The 14898-nt window shown below is 31.9% G+C and overlaps 1 long non-coding RNA gene across 1 annotated transcript in view; it reads left to right on the forward strand.

Annotated features, from left to right (window-relative positions):
* The window catches only part of LOC119604998, an 86139-nt gene that overhangs the window by 55396 nt on the left and 15845 nt on the right, over nt 1-14898 (forward strand). The window contains exon 2 of the long non-coding RNA XR_005231559.1: nt 2832-2908. This is a non-coding gene — a long non-coding RNA (uncharacterized LOC119604998). The remainder of the gene's footprint in view (nt 1-2831; nt 2909-14898) is intronic.

Raw genomic sequence — 14898 nt, forward strand, 5'->3', positions numbered from 1 at the left:
TAGACTAGACTATAGACTAGACTATAGACTAGACTATAGACTAGACTATAGACTAGACTATAGACTAGACTATAGACTAGACTATAGACTAGACTATAGACTAGACTATAGACTAGACTATAGACTAGACTATAGACAAGACTATAGACTAGACTATAGACTAGACTATAGACTAGACTATAGACTAGACTATAGACTAGACTATAGACTAGACTATAGACTAGACTATAGACTAGACTATAGACTAGACTATAGACTAGACTATAGACTAGACTATAGACTAGACTATAGACTAGACTATAGACTAGACTATAGACTAGACTATAGACTAGACTATAGACTAGACTATAGACTAGACTATAGACTAGACTATAGACTAGACTATAGGCTAGACTATAGACTAAACTATAGACTAGACTATAGACTAAACTATAGACTAGACTATAGACTAAACTATAGAATATACTATAGACTAGACTATGGACTAGACTATAGACTAGACTATAGACTAGACTATAGACTAGACTACAGACTAGTCTATAGACTAGACTATAGACTAGACTATAGACTAGACTGTAGACTAGACTATAGACTGGACTATAAACTAGACTATGAAATACTATAGACTAGACTATAGACTAGACTATAGACTAGACTATAGACTAGACTATAGACTAGACTATAGACTAGACTATAGACTAGACTATAGACTAGACTATAGACTAGACTATAGACTAGACTATAGACTAGACTATAGACTAGACTATGGACTAGACTATAGACTAGACTATAGACTAGACTATAGACTAGACTATAGACTAGACTATAGACTAGACTATAGACTAGACTATAGACTAGACTATAGACTAGACTATAGACTAGACTATAGACTAGACTATAGACTAGACTATACTAGACTAGACTATAGACTAGACTATAGACTAGACTATAGACTAGACTATAGACTAGACTATAGACTAGACTATAGACTAGACTATAGACTAGACTATAGACTAGACTATAGACTAGACTATAGACTAGACTATAGACTAGACTATAGACTAGACTATAGACTAGACTATAGACTAGACTATAGACTAGACTATAGACTAGACTATAGACTAGACTATAGACTAGACTATAGACTAGACTATAGACTAGACTATAGACTAGACTATAGACTAGACTATAGACTAGACTATAGACTAGACTATAGACTAGACTATAGACTAGACTATAGACTAGACTATAGACTAGACTATAGACTAGACTATAGACTAGACTACAGACTAGACTATAGACTAGACTGTAGACCAGACTGTAGACTAGACTATATACTAGACTATATACTAGACTATATACTAGACTATATACTAGACTATAGAGTAGAATGTAGGCTATAGACTAGACTATAGACTAGATTATAGACTAGACTATAGACTAGCCTATAGACAAGACTATAGACTAGACTATAGACTAGACTATAGACTAGACTATAGACTAGACTATAGACTAGACTATAGAATAGACTATAGACTAGACTATAGACTAGACTATAGACTAGACTATAGACTAGACTATAGAATAGACTATAGACTAGACTATAGACTAGACTATAGACTAGACTATAGACTAGTCTATAGACTAGAATATAGACTAGACTATAGACTAGTCTATAGACTAGACTATAGACTAGACTATATACTGGACTATAGACTAGACTATAGACTAGACTATAGACTAGACTATAGACTAGACTATAGACTAGACTATAGACTAGACTATAGACTAGACTATAGACTAGACTATAGACTAGACTATAGACTAGACTATAGACTAGACTATAGACTAGACTATAGACTAGACTATAGACTAGACTATAGACTAGACTATAGACTAGACTATAGACTAGACTATAGACTAGACTATAGACTAGACTATAGACTAGACTATAGACTAAACTATAGACTAGACTATAGACTACACTATAGACTAGACTATAAACTAGACTATAGACTAGACTATAGACTAGACTATAGACTAGACTATAGACTTGACTATAGACTAGACTATAGACTAGACTATAGACTAGACTATAGACTTGACTATAGACTAGACTATAGACTAGACTATAGGCTAGACTATAGACTAGACTATAGACTAGACTATAGACTAGACTATAGACTAGACTATAGACTAGACTATAGACTAGACTATATACTAGACTATAGACTAGACTATAGACTAGACTATAGACTAGACTATAGACTAGACTGTAGAGTAGACTATTGACTAGACTATAGACTAGACTATAGACTAGGCTATAGACTAGACTATAGACTAGACTATAGACTAGACTATATACTATAGTATAGACTACACATTATATGTATATTAGACTATAGTCGAGACTATAGACTATACTATTGTAAAGACTATGGACTCGAATATAGCCGCGACTATCAAAACTCCAGCTTAGAAGATTGACCCGTTCATAATCTAATCCATTCTTAAAGTATGCTTTTCTAAATTTATTTTTCTATAACTGCTTTTCGTATAAAAAGGAGAGTGTTTGCTGCTGCAAGTTATTATTTTTGAGAATCTACACATGTTATCAATTAGAAAACATTTATTTGGCAATTCACAACAGTTTCTGTTTGTATGATTTTTATCTTTTTTTATATATATATTCTCTACCAATTTCAACTTATGTTCTTGCAAACACTATCGTTCTAAAACGACATTTACTACAACACATCTACTACTACAAATTGTAGTAAATTATGCCAAAACATTTATTGATAAATTTTTTGTTTTGTTTTTCTTTCTAGTTCTATCTCTCAACTTTACAAGGTTGTTATACACACAAACACACTGTTTTTAACAGTTTATTTGCATTTTTTATTGGGTAAGAGTAAAAGTTTATTATAAGTATGATAAAAATCTTTAATTTAGAAAATGTAATAATTTTTGTGGTGATTCTGTTTCATAATCTCCAAAAACTTTATAATTATTAAAATATGCCTAAAAATAGGCTATGAATAATTTCATGGCTAGACGGTTGACTAGACTATAGAATAGACTATAGTCTAGACTATAGACTGTAAACGTGACTAAAGACTAGACCATCGACTATAAACTAGACTATAAACTAGTCTATAGACTATGGACCAGACTATAGACTACTCTATGGACTAGACTATATCCTAGATTATAAACTAGACTATAGACTAGACTATAAACTAGACAATAGACTAGATTATAGACTAGGTTATAGACTAGACTATAAACTAGACTAGGCTATAGTCTAGAATATGGAAGACTGTAAACTAGACTATAGACTAGACTACAGACTAGACTATAAATTAGACTATAGACTAGACTATAAACTGGACTATAGACTAGACTATGAACTAGAATATAGACTAGACTATAAACTAGGCTATAGTCTAGAATATGGAACAGACTATAGACTCGACTATAAACTAAATTAGTCTAACTAAACTATAGAATAGACTATAGACTACACTATAGAATAGACTAGATCCTAGACTATAGACTAGACTATAAAGTAGACTATAAACTGAACTATAGACTAGACTATAGACTAGACTATAGACTAGACTATAGACTAGACTATAGACTAGACTATAGACTAGACTATAGACTAGACTATAGACTAGACTATAGACTAGACTATAAACTAGACGAGAGACTAGACGAGAGACTAGACTATAGACTAGACCATAGACTAGACTATAGACTAGACTATAGACTAGACTATAGACTAGACTATAGGCTGGACTATCGAATAGAGTATAGACTACACTATAGACTATATCCTAGACTATAGACTAGACTATAACTAGACTATAGGACTACTATAGACTTGACTATATACTAGACTATAGAATAGACCACTATAGACTAGACTATATACTAGACTATAGACTTGACTATAGGCTAGATTATAAACTAGGTTATAGACTATAAGCTAGAATATAGGCTAGGTGATAATCCTAACTATAGACTAGACTATAGCCTAGATTATAAACTAGGCTATAGACTAGATTATAAACTAGGTTATAGACTATAAACTAGTCAATAGACTAGACTATAGAATAGACTGCACTATAGACTAGACTATAGACTAGACTATAGACTAGACTATAGACTAGACTATAGACTAGACTAGACTGTAGACTAGACTATAGACTAGACTATAGACTAGACTAGACTATAGACTAGACTATAGACTAGACTATAGACTAGAACTAGACCTAGACTAGACTAAGACTAGACTATAGACTAGACTATAGACTAGACTATAGACTAGACTATAGACTAGACTATAGACTAGACTATAGACTAGACTAGACTATAGACTAGACTATAGACTAGACTATAGACTAGACTATAGACTAGACTATAGACTAGACTATAGACTAGACTATAGACTAGACTAGACTAGACTATAGACTAGACTATAGACTAGACTATAGACTAGACTATAGACTAGACTATAGACTAGACTATAGACTAGACTATAGACTAGACTATAGACTAGACTATAGACTAGACTATAGACTAGACTATAGACTAGACTATAGACTAGACTATAGACTAGACTATAGACTACACTATAGACTAGACTATACTATAGTCTATAGACTAGACTATAGACTAGACTATAGACTAGACTATAGACTAGACTAGACTAGACTAGACTATAGACTAGACTAGACTAGACTAGACTAGACTAGACTATAGACTAGACTAGACTATAGACTAGACTATAGACTAGACTAGACTATAGACTAGACTATAGACTAGACTATAGACTAGACTATAGACTAGACTATAGACTAGACTATAGACTAGACTATAGACTAGACTATAGACTAGACTATAGACTAGACTATAGACTAGACTATAGACTAGACTATAGACTAGACTATAGACTAGACTATAGACTAGACTATAGACTAGACTATAGACTAGACTATAGACTAGACTATAGACTAGACTATAGACTATAGACTAGACTATAGACTAGACTATAGACTAGACTATAGACTATAGACTAGACTATAGACTAGACTATAGACTAGACTAGACTATAGACTAGACTATAGACTAGACTATAGACTAGACTATAGACTATACTATAGACTATACTATAGACTATACTATAGACTAGACTATAGACTAGACTATAGACTAGACTATAGACTAGACTATAGACTAGACTATAGACTAGACTATAGACTAGACTATAGACTAGACTATAGACTAGACTATAGACTAGACTATAGACTAGACTATAGACTAGACTATAGACTAGACTATAGACTAGACTATAGACTAGACTATAGACTAGACTATAGACTAGACTATAAACTAGTCTATAGACTAGACTATTGACTAGTCTATAGACTAGACTATTGACTAAACTATAGACTAGACTATAGACTAGACTATAGACTAGACTATGGACTAAGCTATAGACTAGACTTTAGACTAGACTATAGACTAGACTATTGACTAGAGTATAGACTAGATTATAAACTAGATTATAGACTATAGATTATGGACTAAATTATATACTAGACTATAGAATAGATTATAGACTAGTCTATAGTCTAGTCTACAGTAAAGAATCATTTAGAAATGTTTCTATATTCTATTTTCTTTTCCCCTATTAAAAAATAAACCAAATATTTCTTTAAACAGAACTTTCCATCAGATATTTAAAATAATTTCCAATTATGATGCAAACTTCCAATAAAACAAATATTCATACAACAGATGTTATAAATTATTTTCTACTTCATTATTACACATTTACCTTCAAAATATGCTTGAATTTTAAAAAAGGTAATACCAAGAAAACACTTCTAACATGCCAAGCAGAGAACCAAAAAAAAAAAAAAAACAAGCCTACTTTTAGGAGGTTTTTACAAAAACATTTAACATCTTGTGTGTGTTATGTTCACACAGCTACAAATTCATATGTATGAGTATAGTATGTAAATGTATTAGGAATATTTACTCGGCGCACGGAAACGAGAGCATAAATGGAAATTGAATTTACTTTTTAAAATATATTTTTTTCCTTAGATTACCAACCATTTTGAAAGTATACAAATAAGCCCTCACCTCAGTGCAACTAAACTGTATGGAAATTTGAAGTAAATGTTAGTGGATTGTGTTTTTTTACCCAGTCAGAGTTTTAGTTCTAAACATGCATATTTACACACACAAACATTCAATACATGTGTTTTTCTTATATAATATTTTTTTCTTTTGATTTTTACCAAAAATTTCAACTTTATTGAACTTAAGCATCAAAAATTCTTTTATTTTTATTAGTTTCCTTTCATTTTTATCGTTCACATGTAAGGGCAGGAAAAAAGACTGCCATAAAAATATCATTTATTTAAGTTGTGTTTTTGTTGTCATTTGTGAATGTATTTTGCATACTTTCAGGAGCCTAATATAATCAAAATAGTTTACATGTTGTTAGGATGAATTGTGTGGGTTGCTTTTTTTTTTGAAGTTCTTTGCAGAAAAGGAATGTTAAGTCAGAAACCCGCATATTTGCATAAATATCTTTTTGATAGGCTTGTTTTACACAATGTATATACACACATACATACATTCATGAGTATAAACAACTACACATATGAATGTGTTTATTTTTAGATGTAATATTAAATAGCTAATGTATATGATAAATACAGAATTTGTGGTTAAAATGAGCTATAGTCAAAACTACAGAAGAGACTATAGACTAGACTATACACTAGACTATATACTAGACTATATACTAGACTATAGACTACACTATACAATAGACTATAAACTAAACTATGGCCTAGACTATAGATTAGACTAGACTATAGACTGGACTATAGACTAGACTACAGATTAGACTATAAAAAGACTGTAGAAAATACTATAGACAAGACTTAAACTAGACTATAGACAACACTATAGACTAGACTACAGACTAGACTATAGACTAAACTATAGACTAAACTATAGACTATACTATAGACTAGACTATTGACTAGACTATAGACTTGACTATAGACTAGACTATAGACTAGACTATTGACTAGACTAGACTATTGACTAGACTGTAGACTAGAGCACAGAAAAGACCATAGACTAGACTATACTATAGACTAGAGCACAGACAAGACCACAGACTATACTATAGGCTATACCATAGCCTAGCCTATAGACTAGACTATAGACTAGACTATTGACTAGACTATAGACTATTGACTAGACTATAGACTAGAGCACAGAAAAGACCATAGACTAGACTATACTATAGACTAGAGCACAGACAAGACCACAGACTATACTATAGGCTAGAGCCTATAGACTAGACTATAGACTAGACTATACACTAGACTATAGACTAGACTATAGACTAGACTATAGATTAGACTATAGACTAGACTATAGATTAGACTAAAGTCTAGACTATAGATTAGACTATAGACTAGACTATGAATAGACTATGACTAGACTATGACTAGACTATGACTAGACTATGACTAGACTATGACTAGACTATGACTAGACTATGACTAGACTATGACTAGACTATGACTAGACTATGACTAGACTATGACTAGACTATGACTAGACTATGACTAGACTATGACTAGACTATGACTAGACTATGACTAGACTATGACTAGACTATGACTAGACTATGACTAGACTATGACTAGACTATGACTAGACTATGACTAGACTATGACTAGACTATGACTAGACTATGACTAGACTATGACTAGACTATGACTAGACTATGACTAGACTATGACTAGACTATGACTAGACTATGACTAGACTATGACTAGACTATGACTAGACTATGACTAGACTATGACTAGACTATGACTAGACTATGACTAGACTATGACTAGACTATGACTAGACTATGACTAGACTATGACTAGACTATGACTAGACTATGACTAGACTATGACTAGACTATGACTAGACTATGACTAGACTATGACTAGACTATGACTAGACTATGACTAGACTATGACTAGACTATGACTAGACTATGACTAGACTATGACTAGACTACTAGATAGACTAGACTATGACTAGACTATGACTAGACTATGACTAGACTATGACTAGACTATGACTAGACTATGACTAGACTATGACTAGACTAGACTAGACTAGACTATGACTAGACTAGACTAGACTATGACTAGACTATGACTAGACTATGACTAGACTATGACTAGACTATGACTAGACTATGACTAGACTATGACTAGACTATGACTAGACTATGACTAGACTATGACTAGACTATGACTAGACTATGACTAGACTATGACTAGACTATGACTAGACTATGACTAGGCTATGACTAGACTATGACTAGACTATGACTAGACTATGACTAGGCTATGACTAGACTATGACTAACTAGACTACTATACTATGACTAGGCTATGACTAGACTATGACTAGACTATGACTAGACTATGACTAGGCTATGACTAGACTTATGACTAGACTATGTCTAGACTATGTCTAAACTATGACTAGACTATGACTAGACTATGACCAGACTATGACTAGACTATGACTAGACTATGACTAGACTATGACTAGACTATGACTAGACTATGACTTAGACTAGGACCTAGACTATGACTAGACTATGACTAGACTATGACTAGACTATGACTAGACTATGACTAGACTATGACTAGACTATGACTAGACTATGCTAGACTATGACTAGACTATGACTAGACTATGACTAGATTATGACTACACTATGATAGACTAGAGTATGACTAAGAAGATTATGACATGACTAAGTCATTAAACTGAAAAAAATATTTTTGTTTAAAATATTGAAGGAAAAAAAAAACGTTGCAAAAGTATTTAGGTTGGCGCGTGTTACCGTATTACTTAAAAAAAATCTCAAACACATGTTATACTTATTATCAAGAAAATATTATATAGCTGCAGGCGTTTCATTATGTCGTTTGTTTTTTTTTTTTTTCTTTTTGAAAAAAAAAAAAAAAAACTTTTCATATGACACAGGAAAAAGGAAGGGATCAAACTGCAACTGTAACTGAGTTATACAAAAAAAAAGGAAACTTTTAAGCAAAAACTCTATAACAAAACAATTACAGTTTTTTTTCATATTTAATTAAATATATATTCTTTTTTAGAATTCCCCTAGTAGTTTGAACAAAAAAACTACATATATTGTATGCATGACAAAACATTGCCTACTTGCAGGCTTATGTTATACATATAACATTGCATTGTTTTTTAATAGAAATATTTGCGCTTGAATGTTTATGGAAAAAAATAACAAATACATACATATTTACGCTTGAAAAGTTATAAAAAGTTGTAGGCAGTTTTTCTGCATAAGACTGATGGTTCAAAAACAAAAGTAATTATAATGTGTTTCGCAAAAACAAAACTAGTATTTAGGGGAATTTTTTTTCTTTAAAAAAGCTAGATTTTAAGTTACTCTTTAAAATATTTAAAGTCTAACAAAACTGCACCCAGGCGTCCTTAGCTCTTTAGGTTTAAAACACCATTCTAACTATCTGCATGACCAATTACGGCATTAAATTTGCATACACGTTGCATAATTTTAGGCTTATATTAGGAAAAAAAACAGTAATTGTATAGCATTTCTAATCTACACAACTGTGGCGCCGAAAAAACCACCAAATCTTGTTAAAGAAACTCAATACAGAGACACAGTAAACCGCTGTATAGATGCGGTTACCTGATAACAGAAATAATTAACAAAATTTTTAATTAAACTGTAGATATTCTCTAAAGATTTTCGTTTTATTTAAATAAATGTCCGTATTGTGCTAAAAGTTTTTAAGAAGTTTTATTGTGTGTGTGTGTGCAGAATATATTAAAGAAGACAACAACAGCTACTAACTAGTAGGCAGCTATTTGCTGTTAGTTGCAGTTGCAAAAACATTGCATGCTTTTAGGCTATAAGATGTTAAAAAACAAATCATGCTGCTGTTTTGCGATTTTTTTTTGCTGTGAACACTAAAAGTTTTTAGGCAGTTTTAAACGATAAAGTTTTGTGCTGAAATTTGAGTAGGATGTGGTTAAATGTAAGATATGACAACAGCATAAACATTTGAGATTTAAGACAATATAGACTAGTTTAAGATTAGGGATAAGGAAATAAGGGAAATAAAATAATTGCAGTAAATTGATCAGTTCCGTTAAAGTATTGTGCATTCTTGCATAGTGCTAGTCTAGCCTATAGTCTACTCTACAGTCTAGTCTATAGTCTACTCTATGGTCTAATCTATTTTCAAGTATATAGTCTATTATATAGTCTAGTATATGGGCTAGTATATAGTCTAGTCTATAGTCTAGTCTATAGTTTAATCTATTTTCAAGTCTATAGTCTAATCTATAGTCTAGCCTATAGTCTCGTCTATAGTCTCGTCTATAGTCTAGTCTATAGTCTAGACTATAGTCTAGTCTATAGTCTAGTCTATAGTCTAGTCTATAGTCTAGTCTATAGTCTAGTCTATAGTCTAGTCTATAGTCTAGTCTATAGTCTAGTCTATAGTCTAGTCTATAGTCTAGTCTATAGTCTAGTCTATAGTCTAGTCTATAGTCTAGTCTATAGTCTAGTCTATAGTCTAGTCTATAGTCTAGTCTATAGTCTAGTCTATAGTCTAGTCTATAGTCTAGTCTATAGTCTAGTCTATAGTCTAGTCTATAGTCTAGTCTATAGTCTAGTCTATAGTCTAGTCTATAGTCTAGTCTATAGTCTAGTCTATAGTCTAGTCTATAGTCTAGTCTATAGTCTAGTCTATAGTCTAGTCTATAGTCTAGTCTATAGTCTAGTCTATAGTCTAGTCTATAGTCTAGTCTATAGTCTAGTCTATAGTCTAGTCTATAGTCTAGTCTATAGTCTAGTCTAGTCTATAGTCTAGTCTATAGTCTAGTCTAGTCTATAGTCTAGTCTATAGTCTAGTCTATAGTCTAGTCTATAGTCTAGTCTATAGTCTAGTCTATAGTCTAGTCTATAGTCTAGTCTATAGTCTAGTCTATAGTCTAGTCTATAGTCTAGTCTATAGTCTAGTCTATAGTCTAGTCTATAGTCTAGTCTATAGTCTAGTCTATAGTCTAGTCTATAGTCTAGTCTATAGTCTAGTCTATAGTCTAGTCTATAGTCTAGTCTATAGTCTAGTCTATAGTCTAGTCTATATTCTAGTCTATAGTCTAGTCTATAGTCTAGTCTATATTCTAGTCTATAGTCTAGTATATAGTCTAGTCTATAGTCTAGTCTATAGTCTAGTCTATAGTCTAGCCTATAGTCTAGTTTATAGTCTAGTCTATAGTCTAGTATATAGTCTAGTCTATAGTCTAGTCTATAGTCTAGTCTATAGTCTAGTCTATAGTCTAGTCTATAGTCTAGTCTATAGTCTAGTCTATAGTCTAGTCTATAGTCTAGTCTATAGTCTAGTCTATAGTCTAGTCTATAGTCTAGTCTATAGTCTAGTCTATAGTCTAGTCTATAGTCTAGTCTATAGTCTAGTCTATAGTCTAGTCTATAGTCTAGTCTATAGTCTAGTCTATAGTCTAGTCTATAGTCTAGTCTATAGTCTAGTCTATAGTCTAGTCTATAGTCTAGTCTATAGTCTAGTCTATAGTCTAGTCTATAGTCTAGTCTATAGTCTAGTCTATAGTCTAGTCTATAGTCTAGTCTATAGTCTAGTCTATAGTCTAGTCTATAGTCTAGTCTATAGTCTAGTCTATAGTTCAGTCTATAGTCTAGTCTATAGTCTAGCCTATAGTCTAGTCTATAGTCTAGTCTATAGTCTACTCCATAGTCTAGTCTATAGTCTAATCTATAGTCTAGTCTATAGTGTATTCTATAGTCTAGTCTATAGTGTATTCTATAGTCTAGTCTATAGTGTAGTCTGTAGTCTAGTCTATAGTCTAGTCCATAGTCTAGTGTATAGTCTAGTCAATAGTTTAGTCTATTGTCTATCTTAGTCATTCTAGGCTATTCTAGCCTGTAGTCTAGTCTATTGTCTAGTATAAAGTCTAATCTATAGTCTAGTCTATAGTTTTGTTTATAGTCTGGTCTTTTGTCTAGTCTATGGTCTAGCTTTTAGTCTAGTCTATAGTCTATGCTGTAGTTTAATTTATGGATAAGTTCATAGTTTTAGTCTATAGTCTAGTCTTAGTGCAGTTCAAATTTGCATTTTGGATCCTGGTATCTTGGCACACATCCACTTCATTCTATTTACTAATTAACGCAAAAATTACTCCTAGATTTTTCAATTTACCACCATTTTCTGTATTAATTTCAATAATGTAGCTTCAAGGATCAAACAAAAATAAATTTCAAAAGAAATATTTAAAAAGGTATTTTCCCCCAGAAACATTGATACAGACAGGATAAAAACAACACCTGTAATTCTAGAGTATATGTTGTATAATAGTGTCTATTAAGAATGTATATCGTTGTATAATTTTTGGCTGTGGAAAATATTTTCTCTGGCTCTCACATATGAGAACATTACTTAAATAACAACAGCAAGGCAATGCAAATTTGTTGCCATATAGGAGAATGTTAGGGCTAAGGCTTTTATCTATGCATGTGTTAGTGTAATGCATGTTTATGTAATTTAAATATATTTGATGATAATGATAATAATGATGATGATTATTATTGTTATGATGCTGTTCATAATAATGTCGGCACCTAAAGGTATGCAATGCCAAAAGCATATTATTATAATAACCTTTTTTTTTGTGAACAATCTTGTTGTATTATTGTATATTATTGTTTGCTATTATAATTTTTGTTGTTGTTATTGTTGTACAAATACAATGTGGCAAAAATGTACAATAACAAATTGTAATGTTTTTACCTCACATTTTTGCAGCTCATCTTCATCTCTTGCTGCATACTTATGTATGTATGTACATTTACAATTGTATCTAGTTAAATACTTACATATACATACATATATTCATTTCTAAAGGCTGTGTAACACGGTTGTGTTGTTGTTTTGGCAGGTTTTTATTTCGATAATTCTGGCAGGTTTTTTTTTGCCCAACTTTTTGTTCAAAGTTTCTCTTTACTTTTTTCCATTTGTATGGCATTAAATAAGCAGAAATTAAGCCTAATAGTATATATATGTATGTATATTATATAACTAAATTGTGTTGTGAGTAGGTGAAAGTAAAATAAAATTATAAACACGTATGTTGCCTGAATGTTATATTTTGTTATCTTTTGAATAGATTTTGTTTATACTTTTAACAGTATCTACATTTTAAGCCTAAATGTAGGCAATATTTTGTGAAAATATGCATATAGAAAGAATTTAAACAGAACTAGAACTGAACCAGAGCAGAACTAGAACAGAACTAGAACAGAACTAGAACTAGAACAGAACTAGAACAGAACTAGAACAGAACTAGAACAGAACTAGAACATAACTAGAACAGAACTAGAATAGAACTAGAACAGAACTAGAACAGAACTAGAACAGAACTAGTACAGAACTAGAACAGAACTAGAACATAACTAGAAAAAAACTAGTACAGAACTAAAACAGAACTAGTACAGAACTAGAACAGAACTAGAACAGAACTAGAACAGAACTAGAACAGAACTAGAACAGAACTAGAACAGAACTAGAACAGAACTAGAACAGAACTAGAACAGAACTAGAACAGAACTAGAACAGAACTAGAACAGAACTAGAACAGAACTAGAACAGAACTAGAACAGAACTAGAACAGAACTAGAACAGAACTAGAACAGAACTAGAACAGAACTAGAACATAACTAGAACAGAACTAGAACATAATTAGAACATAACTAGAACAGAACTAGAACATAACTAGAACAGAACTAGAACAAACTAGAACAGAACTAGAACAGAACTAGAACAGAACTAGAACAGAACTAGAACAGAACTAGAACAGAACTAGAACAGAACTAGAACACAACTAGAACAGAACTAGAACAGAACTAGAACAGAACTAGAACAGAACTAGAACAGAACTAGAACAGAACTAGAACAGAACTAGAACAGAACTAGAACAGAACTAGACAGAACTAGAACAGAACTAGAACAGAACTAGAACAGAACTAGAACAGAACTAGAACAGAACTAGAACAGAACTAAACCAGAACTAGAACAGAACTAGAACAGAACTAGAACAGAACTAGAACCAGAACTAGAACTAGAACTAGAAAAGAACTGAACTAGAAACAGAAGCTAGAACAGAACTAGAACATAACTAGAACAGAACTAGAACAGAACTAGAACAGAACTAGAAACTAGAACAGAACTAGAACAGAACTAGAAACACAGAACTAGAACAGAAACTAGAACAGAACTAGAACAGAACTAGAACAGAACTAGAACAGAACTAGAACAGAACTAGAACAGAACTAGAACAGAACTAGAACAGAACTAGAACAGAACTAGAACAGAACTAGAACAGAACTAGAACAGAACTAGAACAGAACTAGAACAGAACTAGAACAGAACTAGAACAGAACTAGAACAGAACTAGAACAGAACTAGAACAGAACTAGAACAGAACTAGAACAGAACTAGAACAGAACTAGAACAGAACTAGAACAGAACTAGAACAGAACTAGAACAGAACTAGAACAGAACTAGAACAGAACTAGAACAGAACTAGAACAGAACTAGAACAGAACTAGAACAGAACTAGAACAGAACTAGAACAGAACTAGAACAGAACTAGAACAGAACTAGCAACAGAACAGAACTAGAACAGAACTAGAACAGAACTAGAACCGAACTAGAACAGAACTAGAACAGAACTAGAACA

This window comes from Lucilia sericata, unplaced genomic scaffold (assembly GCF_015586225.1).
Source record: "Lucilia sericata isolate MDLA Ls3-8-SP2 unplaced genomic scaffold, ASM1558622v1 Contig000450F_arrow, whole genome shotgun sequence".
Taxonomy (NCBI): Eukaryota; Metazoa; Arthropoda; class Insecta; order Diptera; family Calliphoridae; genus Lucilia; species Lucilia sericata.